Source organism: Canis aureus, chromosome 1 (assembly GCF_053574225.1).
Source record: "Canis aureus isolate CA01 chromosome 1, VMU_Caureus_v.1.0, whole genome shotgun sequence".
Taxonomy (NCBI): domain Eukaryota; kingdom Metazoa; phylum Chordata; class Mammalia; order Carnivora; family Canidae; genus Canis; species Canis aureus.
The window spans coordinates 43,362,444-43,388,449 of record NC_135611.1 but is presented as its reverse complement, the minus strand read 5'-3'; the positions used below and the strand labels follow the sequence as shown (position 1 = coordinate 43,388,449).

The 26,006-nt window shown below is 38.4% G+C and overlaps 1 long non-coding RNA gene across 1 annotated transcript in view; it reads right to left on the bottom strand.

The window, feature by feature from the left end:
• The window catches only part of LOC144313820 (uncharacterized), an 85,659-nt gene that overhangs the window by 51,132 nt on the left and 8,521 nt on the right, over nt 1-26,006 (bottom strand). The gene's annotated exons all lie outside the window — the stretch shown is intronic.

Genomic DNA, 26,006 nt, shown 5'->3' with positions numbered 1-26,006 from the left:
CCATAAGTAGTGGCAGGTACTAGGGATGCAGAGATGAACAAAACAATCACAATTCCAGAGCTTTGAAACTTAAAAACCATCTGTGTCTACAGTTAGGTCACAATTAGTCACAATTTATATTATTGTTTAATAAACACATATATTTGCACTGATAAAAGCATTAGTTTTGAAAAGGCAACCACATTAAGGGACTATTGTTAAACTTCACCCCTTTTTTGGGAAGCACTGAGAGGCATTGATGAAACTGACCAGAAGATGGCAATACAGAACTCCTCTCTCCCTGCTGTCCAAATTGCTGCAGCCAAAAAATGACGCTGTTTGCATCTAGCCTGCAAAACCTCCCTTACAAGCGCAAATCATACTTTTCATTTTTGTCCTTTGCAATAGGCATGCTATGTATATTTTGATCACCAGGCAGCATGGCATTGCCAGATTTATAGGTTTTGTTGATGATCGGGTAGTTTAAAAGTACGATGTGATAAAAAAAAAAAAAAAATCCCAGATTTCAAGGCCCATAGGAAGGCATCGTTGGCATCTACTCCATCTCACCATCCTTTCCCTATATTTTCAACAATGTGCCTTGCAAAATTTATTAACGTGAAGTAGAATTCCCCTACATTAGTTGCTTTTTTTGAATTAGAATCTTTAGCCTTTTTTTAAAAAAAAAAAAAATTTATTTATTTATTTATTTATTTATTTATTTATTTATTTATTTATGATAGACATAGAGAGAGAGAGAGGCAGAGACACAGGAGGAGGGAGAAGCAGGCTCCATGCCGGGAGCCCGACGTGGGACTCGATCCCCGGACTCCAGGATCGCGCCCTGGGCCAAAGGCAGGCGCCAAACCGCTGAGCCACCCAGGGATCCCCTAGAATCTTTAGCCTTAAAATGCATGTATTTATTTATTGTAGTAGACCTGAAAAAAATTCAGGTCTTAGAATCTCTGGGTTGCTCAGCGGTTTAGCACCTGCCTTCAGCCCAGGGCGTGGATCTTGGGGTCCTGGGATCGAGTCCCACATCGGGCTCCCTGCATGGAGCCTGCTTCTCCCTCTGCCTGTGTCTCTGCCTCTCTCTCTGTTTCTCATGAATAATTAAATAATTAAATAATTTAAATAATTAAATCTTCTAAAAAAATGCAGGTCTTAACCTTCATTAGTTATGCAAAATACTTCTCTAGTTGAAATTCAAGATAAAAATATTTCAAAGTTGCTTGCTCTACATTTTTTAATGGAACCAGCTAAACATTCAGCTGCTCACTTTTAAATCAATTGGGTTTACCTGATGTAAATATAACACCAGTAATTTAAAATTATGAGTTGGTCAGTTACATTCATAAAAATGTGGGAGAAACTTGCTACCTATTTAAGCAGAATAAGCACTACTTACTACTCTAGAAATCTAAAAGCAGGTGAAAAATAAAGACTTATGTTTAATTCCAATTGGCGCTGAGGTTGCTTAGAGTTAAATCTCTGATAAAAAGAAAGACATAATAAAAATGGTGGACGTTTGCACTTTGTAGAAGTGAAAAATACATTAAATCTCCCAGCAGTAATAGGTCAAATGGGGTGCTTGTCAAAGATCAATTCACTAATAATGTTCAGGTTTAGGAACTGAAGAAAGACCAAATAGTCAAGCAGAACCTGTTGTATTCTTTTTAAGCTCATCTCTAAAATATATTAAAAGACTTTAAAAAAAGATAAAATTGTAGGACTGAAATTTAAGCAATGTCCAAAATCTAGGAGGAATTTTACTAACTATAAAAGTGAAGTGATGGAACCAAATAAGAAATGGAATCAGGGAGGAATACCTGGGTGGCTCAGGGGTTGAGCGTCTGCCTTCGGCTCAGGTCATGATCCTGGGGTCCTGGGATCTGGTCTCATATCGGGCTCCTGGCAGGGAGCCTGCTTCTCCCTCTGCCTATGTCTCTGCCTCTCTGTGTCTCTCATGAATAAATAAATAAAATCTTAAAAAAAAAAAAAAACAAAACAAAGAAGTGGGAATAGTGATAAGCCATGTTCTGTCACACTAAGAATAGTAAGAAAACTTATTCTCCCTTCTCTGCTAGCTCTCTCCCCCTTTGTGGAGAATTCAGAACCCCAGCCATGCATTGATAATGGGAATAATAATAATAATAATGGGAAGATGATTTTACAGGTTTGAAAAAAACTGGATAGATCAAAAGTGTATATTTTTACAATTATAGTCCAGATGTCCTGATTTCTAATACTATTGTATATATTCTTGGCTCCTTAAGACTAGTATTACATACCTGAAGGTCTGCCAACACCACCTCTTATTAGCAAAAATCTCTAACTTTCTCTTTCTTTCTTTCTTTCTTTCTTTCTTTCTTTCTTTCTTTCTTTCTTTCTTTTTTTTTTAAGATTTTGCTTATTAGAGAGAGAGAGAGAGAGAGAGAACAGGTGAGTGGGGTGGAGGACAGAGGCAGAGGGGAAGCAGACTACCCCCTGAGCAGGGAGCCCCACATGGGGGCTTGACCCTGACATCATGACCTGAGCTGAAGGCAGATGTTTAACTGACTGAGCCACCCAGGCACCTCTCTTTTGTGATTATCCCCACCATAAATATTTCTAACAACCTTTAAAACATTTTCAGTTATAATCTGAATTCATAAGTCTTGGTGATTTTGATGAGCAGTTCCTATTAGCCCTTATGTAAGAGCCAGTAATTCAAGCAATATGGTTTTTTTTAAAATATACAGGTATAAACACTAAGAAAAATAATACAATTAAATCATGTTAATTTTAGTAGGAAAAGAAGGGGAACGTAGAGGAAACACAGTAAATATTCATTGCTCAAATTTAAGAGTCAACAAATATGGTCTAAATATAGAGGCAGCCCAGGTGGCTTAGCGGTTTAGCGCCGCCTTCAGCCGAGGGTGTGATCCTGGAGTCCTGGGATTGAGTCCCACGTCAGACTCCCTGCAAGGGGCCTGCTTCTCCCTCTGCCTGTGTTTCTGCCTCTTTTTCTCTGTGTGTCTCTCATGAATAAATAAAATCTTAAAAAAAAAAATGCAAAGCTACCAAATTAACAGTTAATCACACATATGTAAAAAATAAAAGAAAACCAAGCTGTGTAATGAACTGTATGTTGAAATACACACATACACACACACAGAAAACAAGAAGCATAACGAATTATGATGGCAGAATTAACACTAAACATATCTATCATATTGAGAAACACAAATGGGCTAAATTCACCCATTAAGAAAAAAGACTTTCTGATTGTACCTCAAAGCAAACTCTGTTATGTACAAGAAGTACATCTACAGTACCAGTGACGCTGAATGTCTGAAATATTTTTAAATAAAATCTAAAAATATCAAGCAAATAGCAACAACCACAAAAATAGTAGGTCACACTCTCAATATCAGTGTATGTTAAAAGCAAAAAGAGAGAAAGCATTTAAAAAGACATTAAACCATTTAAAAATTATAGAGAATAAAATGCACAATGACACGCTAATAGATGTGGATGTCAACTCTCATAGCATAAAAATGTATTTAGCAAATGTAAACTACAAGATATCTACCCCAAATGTGTTTCAAATGTCAAGGCTCCAGATACCTCCCACATACCAAGCAGGTATAAAAGTTTTATTACTTAAATAATGAGGTTTTCTAGGTAGAGCAAAGTTCCAGGGCATGTCTGAAATAAGACTGGAGAGAACAGACAGGAGACAGTCTTGGTGGCTTTGTGGTGGCTAGTGATGTAGTGGAGCCAAGGTGAGGGTTCCCTGTTGGTGGGGGCTTATACAATTTAAACTTCCCCACTTGGACCAAAGAAGGAAGCACTGGGCATTCTTATCAGCTTGTCCAGGTTCATGTAGAAGGAGGAGATATGACAAACATCAAAATGTACGGAATTAGGCTCTTTATTGGAGTATTATGAACAGCCAAACAGAACATTAGGGAATTATAAAAACTGTGACTTCAGAAAGCAGCTACCACCTCTTAAGCTGGAGAATCAAAAGGAAGAGGTTGGAGTTATGAAACTTAGATGCTTTCAAGAAGAGCTCCATGAGCTGAAACTCAAACTCTGAGTAGGGGCCTCTGCTTTACTGGTGCTGGTATCTCTCAGCTTGGAGATGTGCCACAGGGATGGGACCAAGACCTCTAAAATGGTAAATAAGAATTGCTAGGTTTTAGCACCCTTGAATTTCTCTACACTGACAGCACATTCCAAAGGAGTACAGGGCTTACTATTGGGACAGCAAGAGGAAGTTGTAGTGGCTTCCACTTGACTCCTACCATATCATCCTTCCTCCAAAGATTAGAGAGCCAAAGTGGGATCTGCCAGTTGTGACACATGTCTTTCCAATTAACTATTCCAGAAATGAGAAACTAACAAGATGGATCAATGAGCCATTGTGATTCAATGGGACAAAACTCCATTTATCATCTGATCATTATTCTTACTCTGAAAGGTGGAACAAAAATGGGATTATGAAATTCTTAGATATTAATCTAATTAATAGATTAATTAATAGATTAATATATTAGAATTCAATTCTAATCAATTTAGACCCAGTGTCTATAATCCTTGACAAGCCAGAAGAGTTCTTTATTCCTCGATACACAGTCACTCTGGCAAACAACTTAGGGAAGAATCTACAGTATAATCTTGTGTCAGTTGTGCAGAATCCTTTCTTAGAAGAGCCTGATCTCCCCTTCTCAAAAGACTCTGAGTATAGTAATTGGCTTCTAAGGAACCAGACTTGGAAATATTTTTCTGTTATTTGAATCTAAAACATTTGAGTAGGCTGCCAATCTACTTCAATCCCAAGGACACTGTGATCAAATAGTTGCCACCAAAGATCCCTTCAGGACAAAATATGTTAGAACTTTGAACCTGTTATATCTATTAAGGTAAGTGTGTCCATCTTATCTTGGGTGATTAGGAGTAGCCACAGTCTCTTCTACTCCATTGCGCCCAGTGAAATGGATGAACCAGCCTCTCGCCATCATATTCAGGTGATAGAGAATCGCTATCACAGAGCCTTTCAAGGCTTCTCCTCCTCCCCTCAGCAATGTTTTTATCAATGCGTTAGTGAAGATCCTCTTATATTACATCAAGGGCATTCAGGCAGCTCAGCTTCATTAACGTAAGCCACAATTGAATCTAAATTTTAGTCAACCAACCAACTAAATCATTAGAGAAAAGTGGGTTACAGAGTTAATATATTAAGTATTTCAGGTAATGTTTAAGAACCTTTCAAAAAAACAATAAAATGCCTTCTTTAAACGTTCTTTAGACTCACTGTAGCCCATTCTGCTGATTACAACTAAGACTTCTGGTAAAATACCTGTCCCCGCCCCCCTGCCCCAGCCAAAGCAACCACTTAAGGACTATAAAAAATACTGAATAGAGAAATAAGAAACAGAGAGGAACAAATAGAAAACAATAAAATGGCAGACTTACATCCACCTATATAATTACAATAAATGTTAAACAAACACTGCCAATAGAAATATACTGCAAGTTGCCTTTGTTGTTTAGAATTTCTAGCAGCCACATTAAACAAATAAAAAGAAACCCTTATATCCAAAATATTATTGTTTCAACATGCAATCGATATCAAAATTATAAATGAAATAAAATATATCACATTCTGTATTTGGATTGTCTTTGAAATTCAGTATATATTTTACACTTAAAGTAAATACCAGTTCAGATGAGGCTCAATAGCTCAATAGTTACATGTAGCTAGCAGCTACTGTATTGGACAGCAAAGCTCTGAATGTACCAGTTAAAATTGAGATCTACAGTGTAGATTAAAAAAAAGACCTCTCTGGTCTTTAAAAAGTTAAAAATATACCTACAATATGACAAAAAATTCCACTCCTAGGTATTTACCCAAGAGAAAAGGAAACATAAATCCACCCAAAGACTTACACAAGAATAATCATAGCAGTTTTATTTGCAACTGCTCAAACTGGAAGCAACTCAAGTGTTTCTCAACTGACAAATGGATAAGCAAGTTATGATATATTCATATAATAGCATTCTGCTCAGCAATAAAAAAGAATAAACTACTGGTATAAACAACAATGTGAATGAATCTGAAGATCTCTATGCTGTATAAAAGAAGCCAGGTAAAAAAGGATACATAGTATATGATTCAATTTCTATGAAATTCTAGAAAATGCAAACTAATTCCTTATGATGAAATGTAGAACAGGGAGAGAAGAGTGGATTACCAAGGGGGCACTGGAGGAATCTTTTGGAGGTAATAGAACTATTTATCTTGATTATTGTGAAAATTTTATATATACACACGTAAAAAATGATCAAAGGGAACACTGTAAATATGTGAAATTTATCTCATTTCAATTATACCCCAATGAAGTTTTTAAAAAAATAATAAATAGGAAATAAAACTAGAAATAAACTACATACCAGATATCAAAATACCCTACCATCTGACAATGTTAGTAGACTTTTTTTTTTTTTTAATTTATTTATGATAGTCACAGAGAGAGAGAGAGAGAGGCAAAGACACAGGCAGAGGGAGAAGCAGGCTCCATGCACCGGGAGCCTGACGTGGGATTCGATCCCGGGTCTCCAGGATCGCGCCCTGGGCCAAAGGCAGGCGCTAAACCGCTGCGCCACCCAGGGATCCCTGTTAGTAGACTTTTAAACATGATTGTGGGGTGCCTGGATAGCTCAGTTGGCTAAGCGTCTGCCTTTAGCTTAGGTCATGATCTTGGGGTCCTGGAATCGAGCCCTGCATCAAACTTCCTGCTGTGTGGAGTCTGCTTCTCCCTCTCCTTATGTTCCTCCTCCCTGCTTGTGCTCTCCCTCTCAAATAAATAAAAAATCTTGAAAACAAAACAAACACAAATACAATGTGATTGTGTCAGAGAAAACAAATCTGCATGGCAATTGAAGAAATCTAAGGGACAATGATTATTATAGAAACAATGACTACCACTGGGCACCACTTACTCTGAACATTGGAAAATAGGAAAGAAAAGTATTTGTTCCGTGTTTTCTAAACAAACTATCTCTGGGTAAGCCTAGCTGAAGAAGTAAAGGTTTTTTACAGAATATTCCCAACTACTAAATGTAGAAGAAATGATAAAGTTGTGGTTTTTTTTTTTAATCATCATTTTGCAATGCACGGTGAAATAATTAATTAAGCAAAGTTCATCATGGAGTAGAACCATCCAAACATAGGTTAAGAGGGAACATTACAATAAAGGGACCAGGCTGTTATCACCTGAGCCCTCCCAAGCCATTTTAGCATCACAGAAAGAAAAACTGAACATGTGCTTTCTAATATGAGGTAGTGTCAAACTCTCTATAGCACTAAGAATTCTTTTCTTTTTTAAAAGATTTAATTAATTAATTAATTAATTAATTAATTTATTTATTTATTTATTTATGAGAGACACACAGAGAGACAGAGACACAGGCAGAGGGAGAAGCAGGCTCCTCACAGGGGGCCCAATATGGAACTCGATCCTGGATCCCAGGATCATGCCCTGAGCCAAAGGGCAGATGCTCAACTGCTAAGCCACACAGGTGTCCCAGCACTAAGAATTCCTAACAAGAAGGTATGCCTGAATTTATCAAAACTTTAGAATGAACTCCCATTCATATGAAGTATGACACCATGAAAAAGCAGAGCGAGAAATCTAGAATGTCAGGTGTCATGTAAAACAACTGGCTCCATTTCATTAAGAAATCTAAGACTGAAGAAATAAGGGGAGATAGGGGAGGGCAACTGCTTTAGATATAAATAACTTAAAAGATTTAACAACAAAATGCCAAGTGTGGACTATGTTTGAATGCTGAGTTCAAGAAAGAAGGAAAGAAAAGAAAGCAAGCAAGCAAAAAGGAAAGGGAGGGAGCAAGGGTGGATGGGAAGAGAAAAAAGAAAGAAAAGAAAAATACTGTAAGGAATCATTTTGAGGACAATTGTGAACATTTAAGTATAGATAGAATATTAGATACATCAAGGAACTATTATTGATTTTTTTCACTGAAAATGGTACTGCGGTTATGTAGGAAAATGTCATTAAAAAAATGTATATGCTTTTTCGCAACGGGTTTGCCGCCAGAACACAGGTGTCGTGAAAACCACCTCTAACCCTAAACCAAAATGGGAAAGGAAAAGATCGTCTTCATTGGACACCTAGATTCGGGCAAGTCTACCACTACTGGCCATCTGATTTACAAATGTGGTGGGATCGACAAAAGAACCATCGAAAAATTTGAGAAGGAGGCTGCTGAGATGGGAAAAGGCTCCTTCAAGTATGCCTGGGTCTTGGATAAACTGAAAGCTGAACGTGAACGTGGTATCACCATTGATATCTCCCTGTGGAAATTCGAGACCAGCAAGTATTATGTGACCATCATTGATGCCCCAGGACACAGAGACTTTATCAAAAACATGATTACAGGCACATCGCAGGCTGACTGTGCTGTCCTGATTGCTGCTGCTGGTGTTGGTGAATTTGAAGCAGGTATCTCCAAGAATGGGCCGACCCGTGAGCATGCCCTTCTGGCTTACACACTGGGTGTAAAACAACTAATTGTTGGTGTTAACAAAATGGATTCCACTGAACCACCCTACAGCCAGAAGAGATACGAGGAAATCGTTAAGGAAGTCAGCACCTACATTAAGAAAATTGGCTACAACCCCGACAGTAGCATTTGTGCCAATTTCTGGTTGGAATGGTGACAACATGCTGGAGCCAAGTGCTAACATGCCTTGGTTCAAGGGATGGAAAGTCACCCGTAAAGATGGGAATGCCAGCGGAATCACACTGCTTGAAGCCCTGGATTGCATTCTGCCACCAACTCGTCCAACTGATAAGCCCTTGCGTCTGCCTCTCCAAGACGTCTACAAAATTGGTGGTATTGGTACTGTCCCAGTGGGTTGAGTGGAGACTGGTGTTCTTAAGCCTGGCATGGTGGTCACCTTTGCTCCAGTCAATGTTACAACTGAAGTAAAATCTGTTGAAATGCACCATGAAGCTTTGAATGATGCTCTTCCTGGGGACAATGTGGGCTTCAATGTCAAGAACGTATCTGTCAAAGATGTTCGTCATGGCAACGTGGCTGGTGACAACAAAAATGACCCACCAATGGAAGCAGCTGGCTTCACGGCTCAGGTGATTATCCTGAACCATCCAGGCCAAATCAGTGCTGGATATGCACCTGTGCTGGATTGTCACACAGCTCACATTGCTTGCAAGTTTGCTGAGCTAAAGGAAAAGATAGATCGTCGTTCTGGAAAGAAGGTGGAAGATGGTCCCAAGTTCTTGAAATCTGGGGATGCTGCCATTGTTGATATGGTTCCTGGCAAACCTATGTGTGTTGAGAGCTTCTCTGACTATCCTCCTCTGGGCCGTTTTGCTGTTCGTGACATGAGACAGACGGTTGCTGTGGGTGTCATCAAAGCAGTGGACAAGAAGGCAGCTGGAGCTGGCAAAGTCACCAAGTCTGCCCAGAAAGCTCAGAAGGCTAAATGAATATTATCCCCAACACCTGCCACCCCAGTCTTAATCAGTGGTGGAAGAACGGTCTCAGAACTGTTTGTGTCAATTGGCCATTTAAGTTTAATAGTAAAAGACTGGTTAATGATAACAATGCATCGTAAAACCTTCAGAAGGAAAGGAGAATGTTTTGTAGACCATTTTTTTTTTTTTGTGCATGTGTGGCAGTTTTAAGTTATTAGTTTTTAAAATCAGTACTTTTTAATGGAAACAACTTGACCAAAAATCTGTCACAGAATTTTGAGACCCATTAAAACAAAAGTTTAATGAGAAAAATAAATAAATAAATAAATAAATAAATAAATAAATAAATAAATACTGAAGTTTGTAAAGATGAAATAACTTGACATCTAAGATTTGCCATAAAATATTTTATCAAAAGAAAAATGTTCAAAAAGTTGGATAAAGTAAATATAGCAAAATATTAAAAATGGATAAGATTAAGTGATGCATATAAAATTAGGTGATGTATTTAGTCTACTTCTGTATTTGTTTAGAGTTTTTTCCATATGAAATGTAGACAGTCACAAATAATATCTTGTTGATACAACAGAAAGTATCTAGTTCAAGACAGCAAACAGTGCACTCTTTTGTCTCCCATCCATGCTGACCTTGAATGAAATAAAAGAATAAAACAAGCACAAAAAAAGAATAACCACAAAGTGAGACAGATAATAGGAGGGAGTATCTTTGGTATAGGAGAGACTCCAACAAATTTCTGGAAGACTGAAGGATGTGTATTGATGGATGAAACCAGCAAAGAAAACCACACCAAGAATACCCTATGTGGTTTCTGTAGAGCAAACGAGGTACCCCACAGGGTTTCCTGCCTCCAAGTCAGAAAGGTAAGCAGAGTAGGAAAAAGAAGTACTGTTGAAAAGTAGAGGTTAATTAAAGACCTATATGTAGAACAAAGACACCAGGTGGCACTCCTTTGCTTCTTAGGAACATCCTAGCCAGTTTGCCCAAGGCTGAAGGGAGGAGATGGGGGAAGGGATGAGAAACAAATTTTATGACTCTTCTAAGGAATTTCAATGAACCTGGGATGCCTGGGTGGCTCAGCAGTTGAGTGCCTGTCTTCGGCCCAGCGTGTAATCCTGGAGTTCTGGAATCGAGTCCCATGGCAGGCTCTCCGCATGGAGCCTGCCTCTTTCTCTGCCTCTCTTCTCTGTGTGTCTCTCATGAATAAATAAATAAAACTTTTTTTTAAAGGAATTTTAATGAAACTTCTGGAGGAAGCTATGGTTTCTAGTGTCAATGTCAGTGCCCAAGAGCAAAGTTCTCCTCGATCGGGTGACTAAGGAACCTGCCACTGGACAATCACTCAAAGTAATGCTGTTCAGTGACACATAGCCCACCCTATCTCACACAGAGTTCTTGGTAAAAATTACTATTCAGGAAAAAGAGTTATAAGAATAAAGGACATTTCTATTCAACAGAAAGAATACCCATACCATCTTTCCAATCCTTTTTTTCAATGTAAACAGATACCAAAGAATTTCCAGCTATGAGAATTGGCCTCATAAAGGAGAAAACCAACATAAGTACATACACAAGCCAAACCTGTGCTTAGAGATAACCAAGATAATTCAGAAAGCCAGTTTAATATACTGAGAGAGATTTAAGAAGTTATTAGAATACTATGAAAAGCATAATATAAGAAAGAAAGCTTAAAAAAGCTTAAAATTATGATTGCTGAAATAAAAATTAAAGACCAAAATAGTGTCAGGTAATCTTGCAAAATGTCTAGTAAAGAGATATAAGGAGAGAGAGAGAGAGAGAGAGGTAAGAGACACAGAGGGCCAAGCAGAAAGTCCAACATTCAATAAATATTCTCTCAGGAAAAGGTAACAAAGATAAAAGAGATGTGAAAATTTTAAGTAAAAGGTAGATGAGAATGTCTCAATAATAAGAAAGACATAGTTAATTAAAAAAACAAAACTAGCCATAACTAGATACATCATCATATTGAAATTTCAGAAGATTGAGTTAAAGAAAAGATTTTAAATGTTATTTGAAAGAAGAAATAATGCCCACAAAGAAAAGAGATTCAAACTAAGACTGGAACTTTATCAGATTTTTCTTTTATGACACCAAAATTTTTAAAACAAGTTAATTCAAAATTTCATGGAAAATTACATTTGAGAGGAAAATTTTAAGTGTATTTGGCAGAAACATAATGCAGTTGCCGAAGTGAGGATTCACAGCTCTTAATTAATTCTCAAGTCTAAACCACTTTGCTAACTCTAAGTCTTTAGACTGAGAGGAAAAAAAAATGGGTTTATAAATTGGCCATAGGGAAAAACTGTGAATATTTCCCCAAAATTTCTATAAAGAATGTGAGACTATTTACCCAGATTACTGGAGAAGGGGGAATAGTCCTTCTTGAAGAGATTTGATTGAGTCCTGACTCTGGGGACCCCAAAACGCCTGGTCCATAGTCAGAGTGGGGACTTAGGGAGTCAGTGACAGTCTTATCCATGTCTGTCTCCTAGGGCATGATGGATATATAACAGTTTGCTCTACTTCTATGTGTGTTCAAAAGCTGTTATAATAACATATTTAGATATTATCCCAAGGTTATTTTCCTAGTTCCAAAACATCTATTCTGGAAGAAAAGGCAGACTAGAAACTCCAGGAATTGAATTACTCCTTCTACTCCCACATCCCCCCTCCAAGATAGCGTACAATATGCAATGCCACATACCTGGAGAATTATTTAGATTAGTGCCACCAACAAAGACTTAAGGGTGCAAAGCTAGTGATTCCTGCCATATCCTCATCTAACAAATCTGATGAGCAAAAGCCAGATAGGTTACACAGAGTATCAGCAGGTTATGGCCACGTTAATCAAGTAGTGAAACCAATCGCTGCTGCATTTCCAGATATGGCATCTGCTAGAGCAAATACATACAGCACTTGGTATGAAACTACTGGCTGGGCAATTTTTCCACAACCCATCAGTTCAGAAAATCAGAAGCAGTTTGCATTTACATGGCAAAAGCCAAAGTATACTTTTAATGGATACTTTTTATCCATTCTTCTGCTATCATAATATATAGCTCAGGGGAAACTTGATCGTTTAGATACACAAAATATCACACTGACCCATTACATTGATGACATTATTCTAATTGGACCTGGTGAGTAGGAAGTAGCAAGCACCTTCAATTCCTTAGTAATACCTATTTATTACCCTGAGATGGGAGATGAATGTTCCATAAGGTCTAGGACCTTTCTTACTGGTAAAGCTTCTGTGGGTCCAGTGATATGAAGCACATCAGACTCTGTCTTCTAGGGTGAGACATGTCACTGTACCTTGCATAGCCCACCATGATGCAAGAAGTGTAATATGGGTTGAGCCTTAGATTTTACTGGTAATACATGTCACATTTGGTTAAGCCACTCCAACCCATTTACTGTAACCTATAATGTTGCTTGTTTTGAGTAGGACTCAGAGGAAAAAAAGGGTCCCCCACAAGTCCACACATGACAGTTGGCCTGACATGTGGGCTTCATGATGCAGTAGTTAATAGACATATCCAGGGTTAACAGTGATGCTATATGGTGTTGCACACGCTGCGGCAACACGATCAGGGTCCTGAGGATAAGGGGATGAGGAAAATAAAAGAAAAGTAAAGAGATGGGGACAGGAGGGACACAGTGGATGATGTCCAAGCAGTGCCAGCTTTATTCAAGGTTTTACAATATTTTATAGCATGAGCAAAACAAAGCCAAGAAGGTGTTTATCTTTAGCAGGTTTGTGAGACTCTCCAAAGTTCCCCTTTCTCAGCATGCAAGACAGACTCACGGGTGCCAGAAGACCTTGGTAAATAGATAAGCTTGTTGCTCCAGATGTGCATACTTCAAAGGAATATTAGGTAAGGTAAATAGACCAGCAAGGACAGACAGACTCTTTTTTACATTTATGCCCAGGTCAGAATAAGTTGTATCTATTGTGTTATGTGGGTGATCACGTACAAGCAAGCCCTGAGAACCATTGCTCAAGCTCTTTCTCAAGCATCTATCAACTATTCACCCTTTAGGCTCTCTAGCCTTTTGAGTGAATGAGGGACGCAAGTCCGGGCCTGGTTTGGTTCAGTTACTCCAGCTAATTCGTGGTCGCCCACAATACGGAACCTCTGAAAAGCCCCAGTGAGATAATGATAGTGCAGACCCTTAGAGTATGGGAGTAAGGTCATGCCTTCTTCTATCAACCACCATTCTTGATGGGAAAAGAGTTTTTCTGGCTCTGACAGAAACTGAACATCACACCATGGGGCCAGATATGTACAGGGTTGAATAATGTCCCCAAAGTGTGTGTCCATCCTGAAACCTCAGAATATGACTTTATTTGGAAATAGAGTCATTGCAGATGTAATAAATTAAGGTGAGGTTTTATTGGAGCATGGTAGACCCTTAGCCCAATATGACTGGTGTCCTTGTAAGAGAAGAAGAGACACAAAGACACACACACAGGGAGAATGCCATGTGACAACAGAGGTAGAAATTGGAGTATGTGTTCCAAGCCAAGGAAAGCCAAGGATCATTGGCAATACCAGAAGCTAAGAAAGAGGCATAGAATAGATTCTTCCTTTGAGCTTTCAGAGAGAGCATGGCCCTGTCAACACCTCAATTTGGAACTTGTAGCCTCTAGGCCTTGAGTCAATAAATTTCTGTTGTAGCTAGGCCACCTAGTTTGTGGGTATTTTGTTACCACAGTCTAAGAAGCATAGGCAATCACACAATCTGTTACACTGGTGTTGAACTGGTGTTATATGATCACCAAACCATAAAATTCAGTGTGAATGGCAGCTTGTCATTATAAAATGGAAGTGTTATCTGTGAGATACATCTGGCTCCAACAGGTTTGGAGGGCACAATAAAATGCATATCCTATCACTTTGCTGTCTTTTCCTCATCCCATACCTATGACTTTATGGGGAATTTTCTGACTCATTAAAGGAAAAACATGGGCCTGGCTCAAAGATCAATTCCTGCTGTGCCAGCAGAGTTGAAAGGAACAGCTACTGTACTAAAACCAACTCAGTAATGGAGGAAAACCTTCCCAGTCTGCAGACCTGGAGTGGTACATATGATTGTTTGCTTTGTGTCAAAGTAAAGATGGCCTGGGCTGTCGATCTATAGTGATTCATGAACAAACAAATAGGTTGGCCAGCTGGAATGGGACTTGCAAAGAACAAAATTAGAAAATTGATTATGAGAAAATCTGGAGGAAGGCTATATAGGTGGATTCTTTGGAAAAGCAAGAGAATGTGAAAGTATTTGTTTTCCATCAAATGCCTACCAGAGGGCATAGCTGGTAGAGAAGGTTCTCAGTAGTTATGAGTAGACAAGATTAGTTTTCCTCTGGAGGTACTGAGCCTCTTTCCCTTGCCATGTGTTTGCTTTATGATGTATCTATATACAATATCATCAGGTGGCAGGAGTGGAGGATATGCATGAATGCAACAGCATGGGCTTCCCCCACTAAGGCTGGCCTCATTGACTATAACTGCTGAGTGTCCAATCCGCAAACAGCAGCAGCCACTTCTGACAGCTCTGATAGTTCTGACATAGCATCTATGATTAGGGGACACAATTTATAGCAAAGAAAATTGATAATCACTTCATACCCATGAAATCCATTAGTCTTAAATGTGCTTCATTGCCCAAATGTAGCTGTCTCAATCAAACAGTGATATGTAATGCTATAAGTCCCAGTACCACATGAGCTGAGAGACAACATCCTGAGACTGAAATATTGTCTTACGAATACAGTCTAGGCCTTAAACCAGAGACCAACAGAGGCTACTCTCCCGCATAAGCACAGCCATGATACACAGGTCTGGAAATCGGGGTTCATGATAGAAGCAGCTCTCCTTACTATTATGTCTTATTGCCACTGAACAAATTACTGCTTAAAGTCCTTATAACCTTAGACACTATGGGCTCGAAGATCTTAGGGCCTAAAAAAGGAATGTGTCTACCAGGTTGTGATACAATGAACTGGAAACTGATACTGGCCATTGTGGGCTCTTCACACTTCTGTAAAAAAGGGGCAAAGAAGAGAGCTTCTCTGAGTGTTGTGATTGTCCCAATTGCAGACAGCATTTGGGTTGCTATTATTCAATAAGATGTGAAGAGTTATAGTTGGAATCTAGGAGGGGATTTACTGAAATTCTTTAATATATCCTCCTCTAGTAGTCCTAAATTGAGTACTACAGCAGTATAAAACAAGACCACCAAATCTTCAGATTCTTCAGGAATGAGGGTTGGGGTCACCTACCCGGGAAAAATCTATCCAGCTGAGGTGCTAGCAAAGGGAGAGAACTGAGGTCTCATTGTTATAACAACTGTGTTTCCTAATATTTCTTCCCTCACTTCTCTCCCCCAGGCATTTCTTAGAAGAACACAAGTCTAGCTAACTTTTTAGGTTTCAGAAGAGTGTGACTGAATTGACATCACCCTATATTCATACAGTAGTTGCGTACCTGATTCATTTGTCCATATTGTGAGGAGATTTAGACTATTGGGCAGGGAAATCTGGATGTTGAGGCTGTGAAATTCTCATTAAAAAATGAGCTAACTTAATAACAAAAAACTGTTATTGGGAATGATGAGCAGTTACAGCACAATCTACGTATGTTCTATTCATCTGGTCATGATAACATAAATACTAGATATTTACCAAATTAGAATTAGGATTATACTCCATTAGGAACACGAAAGAAGGAAGTGTATGTGAGTATAAGAGAGAGAGAGGAGAGCTAGAATAGAGTTCAATACTCATCTTCCATGGCATGAAGTCTGTAGATAATGCCCAAGATACCAAAATCAGGAAGCATGTTACTTAAAGATATAAAGGTAAGTACAAATTAAACATTGCTATAAGTATTCCAGTCTGTTGCCTTTGGGAAGGGAGAATAACAAGAAGTAATACTTCCAAGGATTTGAGTTTTATTTTCATTTTGCTTTAAGAACAAAGGACATAAAGCAGGAAATAAAGGTATCTTCACATTGCAAGGTGATTTGGGTGGTTATATGCATGTTCTAAGGGATTAAACATCCTGAATAAATCACATGCAGTTGAATAACAAAATGTGTTTCACAGTAATCATTTGGCTTACTCTTTACTGATGTTTGATGCTTGCAAATTTTCAAGTTAGCCTAACAGCATTGATTTCCAGGATTTCATTTTTAATTTGCTAAGTGTTAATAGGTTGGCATACATTTTGGTAATATAATAAAAGAAGTTAAAATTAATTGCAAGATCTTTATCAATATTAATTTCTAACTATAAATCCCTATGAAATAAAGATATAAGTGGTTAGATTGTCTTAGATGTGAAGTTAGGACCTATTTGCTAATTTTTATCTTTAGTTCCTGACAAAGAGTAGGTAAATAAGAATTTTGGTATGTCTACTATGATTAGGATTTTCAGAATATAATGAGTAAGTTATTTTTACCAACATCCAACAGTTTTAATTTTTTTGTTGTTTTATTTGGGGATCAGGATCTCATCTTTAGCTCGATTAGTATGACACTTTTTCCTAAAATTACCTACAGATTGTCCCACCTCATCAACTTAAAATAGTAAAGTCAACAGGATATGTCATTTGCCCTTTTTTAAAGGCATTTATTTATTTATTTATTTATTTATTTATTTATTTATTTATGAGACAGAGAGAATATGCATGGCCATGAGCTGGGGAAGGGGCAAAGGGAGAAGGAGAGAATCTCAAGCAGACTCCCTGCTGACTGCTGAGTCCAATGCAAGGCTCAATCTCACAATCTTGAGATCATGACCTGAGCTAAAATTAAGAGTCAGATGCTTAACTGACTAAGGCATCCAGGCACTCCATCTGCTCGTTTTCGTTTAAAATAAATGACGATACTTTCAAAACTTGTCAGATCAAAATCTGCATTGCCAGCATTCAGCTCTTATGTTGGTCATAGAAGGTATAGTTTTGCTCTTTGAAACTAGTTCTGATCACCTGAGCTTTTTTAAAATACAGATTTCCATGCCTTATCCAAGACCTAAAGAATCAGAATATAGGAGGTTAAGGGCCAAGAAAATGTATTTTTAGCAAGCTCCCCAGGTCACTCAGATATAGCATGTAAAATCATGGCTATTACATAAAACATAAAACTTAGAAAAATACCCTTGGATTATACAATTTCTATTTTTAATTTATTTTCTAACAACTGTCCACAAATTTATCTAAGTCTTCCTTTTTATAATATCATATATGGGTTCTCTTATTCCTGCATTTACAGTAATCTATTTATATTTTAGCATCACTTTGGGGAACTGAGTTCCAAAAGCTGCACAGTTTATAAGGTAAAATTTTCAAAATTCCATTATGCTTCCCTCCTTCAAAATAAATCTTCTTTAAAATTATCTCTTCAGGGAGACAAACCATAAGAGACTCTTAATCATAGGAAACAAAATGAGTGTTACTGGTTGGGGGGATGCGGTAACTAGGTGATGGGCATTATGTAGGGCACATGATGTAATGAGCACTGTGTGTCATATAAGACTAATCTGAACTCTACCTTTGAAACCAATAATACATTATATGTTAATTAATAGAATTTAAATAAATTTAAAAAAATAAAATGATCTTTTTACATGCAAGTTATTATCAAGTAATAACTCAGACATAATGACTCTCAAGGGCAATAACTGAGACCCCCTGAGAACGGACACCAGAAATGAGAGTGGAGCAAGTTAACCAAGAAAAACAGTCAAACCAGCAAAAAGAGAAAAGCAATCAAAGCAAACCATCACAATGCCTGAAAATATAGGAAGAGGGACAGAAAAGGGCACAGTGGAAGTGACATGAAAGATTTGTTTCCTGGAATTGTCTTACAGTAGATTAACTTAGTGGAGAATGTCAGGCTTTCTGCTGCAGTGGCAAATTGAAGGAGATGGGAAGCAGAGAAAGAAATAGGAGTGGAGCCGGAGTCTGGAGAAAATGAATGAAGGACAAAGTGAAAGAAACAACTACACATAAAAAAAAAAAAAAAAGGCCTATTTTTGTTTAAGGACAATATTATTCTCCTTGTCACTCAGGCTCAATACTTGTGATTTATTGATTCCTCTCTCTCAGCCTCTGCATTCAATCAATTGCTTAGTCATTGTGGCTTTTACCTATGAAATGTCTTTCTTATCCATCTTCTTTTCCTTGCCACTATAAGCACCTAGTACAGATCTCAATTTCCTCCTCCCTAGACACTTAGAATGATATTCTTGCCTTTGATTTCATATCCTTCTGCTATGGACTGACTTGTGTCTCCTCAAAATTCCTATGGTGAAGCCCTAACTTGTGTGACTATATTTTGTTTTGTTTTAGTTTTTTGTTGTATATTTTTTATTGGAGTTCTATTTGCCAACATATAGTATAATATCCAGTGCTCATCCTGTCAAGTGCCCCCCTCAGTGCCCATCACCCAGTCACCCTGTCCCCCCGCCCTCCTCCCCTTCCACTACCCCTTGTTCATCTCCCAGAGTTAGGAGTCTCATGTTCTATCACCTTGTCTGATATTTCCCACTCATTTTCTCTCCTTTCCCCTATAATCTCTTTCACTATTTTTTATATTCACTGAATGAATGAGACCATATAATGTTTGTCCTTCTCCGATTGACTTCACTCAGCATAATACCCTCCAGTTCCATCCACGTCGAAGCAAATGGTGGGTATTTGTCGTTTCTAATAGCTGAGTAATATTCCATTGTATACATAGACCACATCTTCTTTATCCATTCATCTTTCGATGGACACTGAGGCTCCTTCCATAGTTTGGCTATTGTGGACATTACTGTTATAAACATTGGGGGGCAGGTGTCTTGGTCTTTCACTGCATCTGTATCTTTGTGTATGACTGTATTTTGGAAATAAAACATTTGAAGAGCAAATTAAGGTTAAATGAGGTCATAAGGGGGTGGGTCTCTAATCCAATATGACTTGTGTTCCTATAAAAAGGGGAGTAGGGTCACCCAGGTCATGTCATGAATCAGAGTCCTGGGGTTGAGCCCTATGTGTGAGGCTCCTTGCTCAGTGAGGAGCCTGCTTCTCCCTCTCCCTCTGCCCCTCCCTCCTTGCACTTGGACTCTCTGTCTCTCAAATAAATCAGTAAAATCTTAAAAAAAAAAAAAAGAAAAAAAGAGGAGGAGACACACACCAGAGATGAGCATGCATGTGAGGATGCCAGAAGGTAGGTGTCTACAAGCCGAGGAAAGAGACCTCAGCAAAAGGTCTAAGACTCCCAGCCTCCAAAATTATGAGAAAATACATTTTTGTCATGTAAGACACCCCGTCTGTGATGTTTTATCATGGCAGCCTTAGCGAACTAATATGCCCTCACAGTGAAGGTGGAAAAAACTTTTTTAAATGTGACACTCACTGTTACTCTCCTCCTTGCAAATTGTTAATGACTTCCCATAGAGATTTCTCATCCTGGTCTTTAAGGGCATTCATCCTGGATGTGGCTTTTGCCATTCTCATGTTTCAAAAAAACCAGGACTCCTTACCATTTCTACACATCCCAAATAGTTTCTCATTTCCATGCCTTTCCCTGTCTATGCCTCTCTATCTGGGAATGCACACCCTTTCTCTGACCTCAGTAACAGCCAGGAGTAGCAAGAGCCTTGTCTGAAGAAGTCTCAGGGAACCATCCCAGTATAGTGGCCAGACTGAATGCATCATTGAAAAGTCACTAGAATAGCCATGTAAACTACGGAGGCTGTGAAAAACCCAGAAAGATAAAAATACCTTCTATACTTTATAATTGACCTTCAGGTCCTGTTAGCATTTGAGTCTTTGAGAGAGATACGCCTCAGGCTGTGTCATTTCAGGGTCTTGACTTACCTGGCTTCCAGTCATATATACTGCTCTACTCCTCACTTAGGCTTCACCCAACCTCCATTGCTGAGATCAGCTGTGGCTTGAGAGAGGTTATTCTGTCTCTCCAGCTTTAGTCTGGATATCTTAGTCAGTGCCTTGAATCTCTGAAACTAGATCCCTCTCTGAAACAAGAAGTTGCTATCTTCTTCCACAATGATCAAATCACTGCCCAACACTAAACCCTACCAGAGTCAGTATTATGATATATCCTCCTAGATATCTCTGATGCCACTCTGCCTACATCTGTGCTGATTCTGCCATTTTTTCTCAGACATTCTTGCATCCCCTTGATTCACTCTGGATCTTATCCTGAGTTTAGAAATGTTGTTATTGGGGGCAATCCGGGTGGCTCAGCGGTTTAGCGCTGCCTTCGGCCCACAGTGTGATCCTGGAGACCCAGGATTGAATCCTGCATCAGGCTCCCTGCATGGAGCCTGCTTCTCCCTCTGCCTGTGTCTCTGCCACCCCCTCACCCCCGTGTCTTAATAAATAAATAAATAAATAAACAAATAAATAAATAAATAAATAAATATTTAGAAATGTTATTCTGTCCATTCTGATTGGCCTAGAATTTTCCTTGTTAGTTGCCCCATAAGAATGGCCCACTTCCACTTTTAGACCTGTTAGAACTCAAATGTTGTTTTCATGGAATTCTTTGGAAACACTGCCAGTCTTAGCGTCCTAATGACTTTTCTAGCTCTCATGTGTCATATCCTGTCAGTAAATCCTATAATCTCCCACTTCCAAATATATTCAGAATCTAATTACTTCTCACCACCTGTACTGTCATTACTATATTCCAATCCACTCACTTCATTTTCCGCTGATGTAACTGTAATGTCCTCCTAATCACCTTTCCTGCTTCTGCCTTTGATAATTCAGGCTACTATCAACATATTTGCCAGGGTTTTCTTGAATCTTAAATTCAAGTTATATCATACGATTCTTGTGCTCAGGACTCTTCAGTGGATTCCCATATCACCCAGATTAAGAGCAAAGGCCCTGTAATCACCTACCAAGACTAAAGATTTGTCTTCCACTACTAACTGCTATTTTTCTGACTTTATCTCTTATGGCTATGCCCACTACTCACTGAGCTCTTGTCACTCCAGCTTCCTTTCTATTCCTCACATAGAACAGGAAGTTTTCAACCTCAGGGCCTTTGCATTTCCCACAGTACTTTCCCCACAATACTTTTTCCAGATATCCCTATGGCTTCTTCATTTACTTCTTTCAGTTTTTTTTTTTTTTTCAAAATTCCAGTTTCAGTGCTGCCTTCCCTGGCCACAGGATCTAATATTTTCTCCATTTACTGAACATATCTTCTGTCTTTTCTCTGCCTTATTTTTTTCTCCTTAGCAGCTATCACTATCCAATGTAGTATATATTTGCATGTGCATTATTTATTGTCTGCTTTCCTTTCTGGAAGATAAACTTCATGAATGCAAGAGTGTTTCTGTTTTGTTCACTGATCTAACAAACACAAAGTATATTATATGGTATGTACACAGTAGGTATCCAGTAAACTTTGAATGAATAAATGAATGAATGTTAAGATCCTTAACTCTGCCTATCTGCCTGTATTTTGAATCCTACTTTTTCTGATCTAGTCTATAATTCCATGCTTATGTCCCACTTGTAATATATGAAGGCTGTAGAGAAATCTGAGGACTTGGATGGGAAGTGCAATGCCTCAGTGATCTGAATCACTCTAAGCTAGCTCCAGATGAAGATGGAAAGTAGTCCACTCACTCTATAACCACAACAGCTGTCACACTGGTAGTTATTCTAGACACATTGCAGCTCTGTGGTTAAAGAGGCAAAATTAATTTTTTATATCCACTTAAGGATCTGTTTGGTTGCCATATTTATCTTAGAACTTAGAGGAATCCAAAACTGTGTTCAAAAATATTCAGCAGGGAAAATACTTTGGAGTTTAACATATCCTAGTATCAAGAAATTCTTCGAGGGGTGTCTGGGTGGTTCAGTCAGCTAAGCATCTGCCTTTGGCTCAGGCCATGATCCTAGGGTCCCTGCTTAGTGGGGAGCCTGCTTCTTCCTCTCCTCCCTTCTGGTGCTCTTTCTCACTTTCTCTCTCTCAAATAAATAAATAAAATCTTTTATTTTTTTTAAAGATTTTATTTATTTATTCATGAGAATGCACAGAGAGGAGAGAGAGAGGCAGAGACAGGCAGAGGGAGAAGCAGGCTTCATGCAGGGAGCCTGACGTGGGACTCAATCCAGAGTCTCCAGGATCACACCCAGGGCTGCAGGGGTCGCTAAACCGCTGAGCTACCGGGGCTGCCCCTAAACGAAATCTTTTTTAAAAAGACACTCCTCTAGTTAATCCAAATATCTTGTGCTAATAGTACATTCATTTTCTCTTATTTTATGCTCATGAAAGATAAGGAATAGGAGGTCTCTGTCATTCATATGATAATCTTTTATGTGAAAAATATTTTTATCTAGGAAGCATTCCTAAGTTAAGCAATTTGTCCCACCAATTAGCTAATATCCTCTCTATAGCTATTAATATAGAGGATGACAATAAATATGGTTAATTAAGATAAATAGTTCATGTTTCTAGTCTTGGGGTAAAAAATATTCATATCATATAATGTGATATTCTAAGTATTTTTAAAAAGTTTTATCTGCTTTATGGAATGCTGCCCTAAGTATCTTAAGAGTACTTAGTAAGATTAGTGAGTAAAATACTTTTGGTTTGTGGGGAACATTGACTGACTGTCTTCTCAGGATTTATCACCCATCCTCCACCTTCCTCACAGCACCTAAATTTTAATTCAGATACTGTGCAGAGTACATGCCACTTGTCTTCACAGCTCTATTCTCTGCCTTCTGCCCTAGAATGCTGACCAGTATGGGCCACACAACAGGGCTCTGGCATCCTCAGGTTTCTGGTTTGGTTTAAACAATGAGAACTAGCAATAAAAACAGGAGAAAACAAGAATATAAGATTATTGTTTTCACTAGCTTCCTCCAACCTCCTCTGAAATTACCTGTGTTTCTAACGGATCACTGTTCCCTTTAACATGCTGCTTTCCATACGGCTCTTCTTTGAGGTTCTAGTAATCTCTCCCTCCTCTTTTTCCTTTTGGGTGTGGGATTGGTAATGGCTCTGCTGTTGCATTCTCCAAGTCCCTGTGCTATGCCTTATAATTCTACTATACTCCATTTATACCTTTGTAATCTGGTCTTTGGGATAAAATAAAAACAAAAACAAATACATCTCACCTCAAAATATCCTAACTTGGTGTATATGATTTCTGGTTCCTTTGGGACTCTGACAAATACAGACATCTGTAACTTGTTTCATGTAGACTTACTTGCAAAAATACTGTGTTGAGTGTAATGCCAAGGATGGGTTCTGATTGACCAAAGCCAATGAGGACATTTTATTCCTTTTGGCTTGATTAGAAGAAGGGTATTAGGCACATAATCTAAGCTGATTCAATTGGAATAAATGTTGTAAACTTTGCCTGAAACTTTTAGACACAAGCACTTTCTTTACAGATGGATAAACCAAGAAGCATGCAGCATGTTATTGCCCTACAACCATAGGGCAATCAGTCTTAGAAAGAAGCCAACATGTGGGCAGCATAACAGTGAGTTATTGAAACCAAATCCTTGACTGAAACTTTCGATGAATCTTGAAATTTATCCTTTCAGACTCTCATGAGCTAATACGTCTTCTGTATTGTTTTTGCCAATTTCAGCTGACTTTTCTGCAGCTTGCATCATAAGGAGTCTGAACTAACACATGTTCACGCAGAAACTTGATTCTGATGATTTCCCACAAATTTTCCAGCTGGAAATAGGTAGGGATAGGGACATCAACCAGGAGGAAGAAATATACAAGTAAGGATCTCCTTTTCATTCTCAGGGGCTCCTTGAAGTATTTCCAATAGGCCAATAAAACTGTGTGTACCAGTGAGCTCATTCAGCTAGTCTGGAACACTCTTTGTGGGAGTCCAATTAAGAGGTTCTTCAATCCACATGATCTTTTCCCATTGCAAACTCATCTACAACCTGATGTCATTACTGGCACAGTTATCTTGTAAACAAAATCTCAGTTTAAAACAGTATTTAGGGAAATCTTTATACACAAGTGAAGCAGAATGATAATGGCCAATGAAATCAATTTTTGAAGTATCCATAAAAAGAGGTCCTTTAATCCTTTAAAAAAGAGAAATAAGGACAGAGAAAGGGTAGATGATATTAACACATGATGAAGAACAAGAAAAGACAAGACTCCAATATACCTAGACTGTAACACAAACTCAAGGAAACTATGAAAAGAACACAAAATCTCAGAAGCAAATTTATCAGATTTCAGAGATCAGAAGCTATTTGAGGCACACACACACACACACACACACAAATATATATATATCCCTAAACAGAGCAAAAGTACAGTGGCAGAAGTGCTTTAGAGTAGTTACAAAATTGTGAACCAAGAAGAATAGGTAAAATTAAGAGCTGAAAAGAAAGAAAAATATTATTTTCTACCACTTTACATGATGAAACAAGGGATTATCTTATGCTGGTGATCCACTGAGTATCCAGATGTCCTGGAGACTTGGGTAACCAATTTCCACTGGCTTTGATTAGAGCATTACAGGTATAATTGATGATATGCAGAAATCCATGAGGTATAATAAGATTGGGACATTATTCATTCACCTATTCAACAACTATTTATTTAGTGCCTTTTATGTGTCTATTTTATTTATATTTTTAAGATTTTTAAATTTTTAAAATTATTTTTGAGGGAGAGAGAGAGAGCAGGAAGAGGGGCAGAAGAAGAGAATCTCCAGAATCTCCAGTCTGGAGAGCCTGATACGGACTTGATCTCACAACCCTGAGATCATGACCTGAGTCAAAGTCAAGAGTTGGATGCCTAACTGACTAAGCCAACCAGGCACCCCATGTGTCTGTTTTATTTATTTATTTTTAATATTTTATTTATTTATTTGAGAGAGAGTAAACTGAGAGAGAGAGAGAGAGAATGAGCAGATGTGAGGGACAGGGGAAGAAGCAGGCTCCCCCGCCAAGCCGGGAGCCTGATGTGCAGCTCTGGGATCATGACCTGAGCCAAAGGCACACATTTAACAGACTGAGCCACCCAGGCACCCTTTTGTGTCTGTTTTAAATGTTGAGAACATAAGAGTTAAGAAACACAAAACTATCTGCCCTTGTGGAGCTTACATTCTAAAGGTCGACAGACAATAAACTAGACAAGTAAAGAGAAAATATAAAATGTGGGTGCCAAATGCTGGAGAAAAAAAAATGGAGAAGGATTGAAAGTTCAAGGTAGAGTGAGGATATTTTAAATTTTTATATAGGGCATCCAAGAAAGACTTAGAAGAAAGTGGCATTTAATAAAAGACCTGAAAGGGATTGGGGAGTAAGCCCTCTGAATTATTTTCAGAGTTGTACTTCTTGGCAGAATGAATATTACATGGAAAAGTCCTGAGGCAGGTGCTTGTCTGGTAACCTTCAGGAACACCAAGGAGTCCATGTGGTCTGCAGTACAGTGACTGAGGGAAGA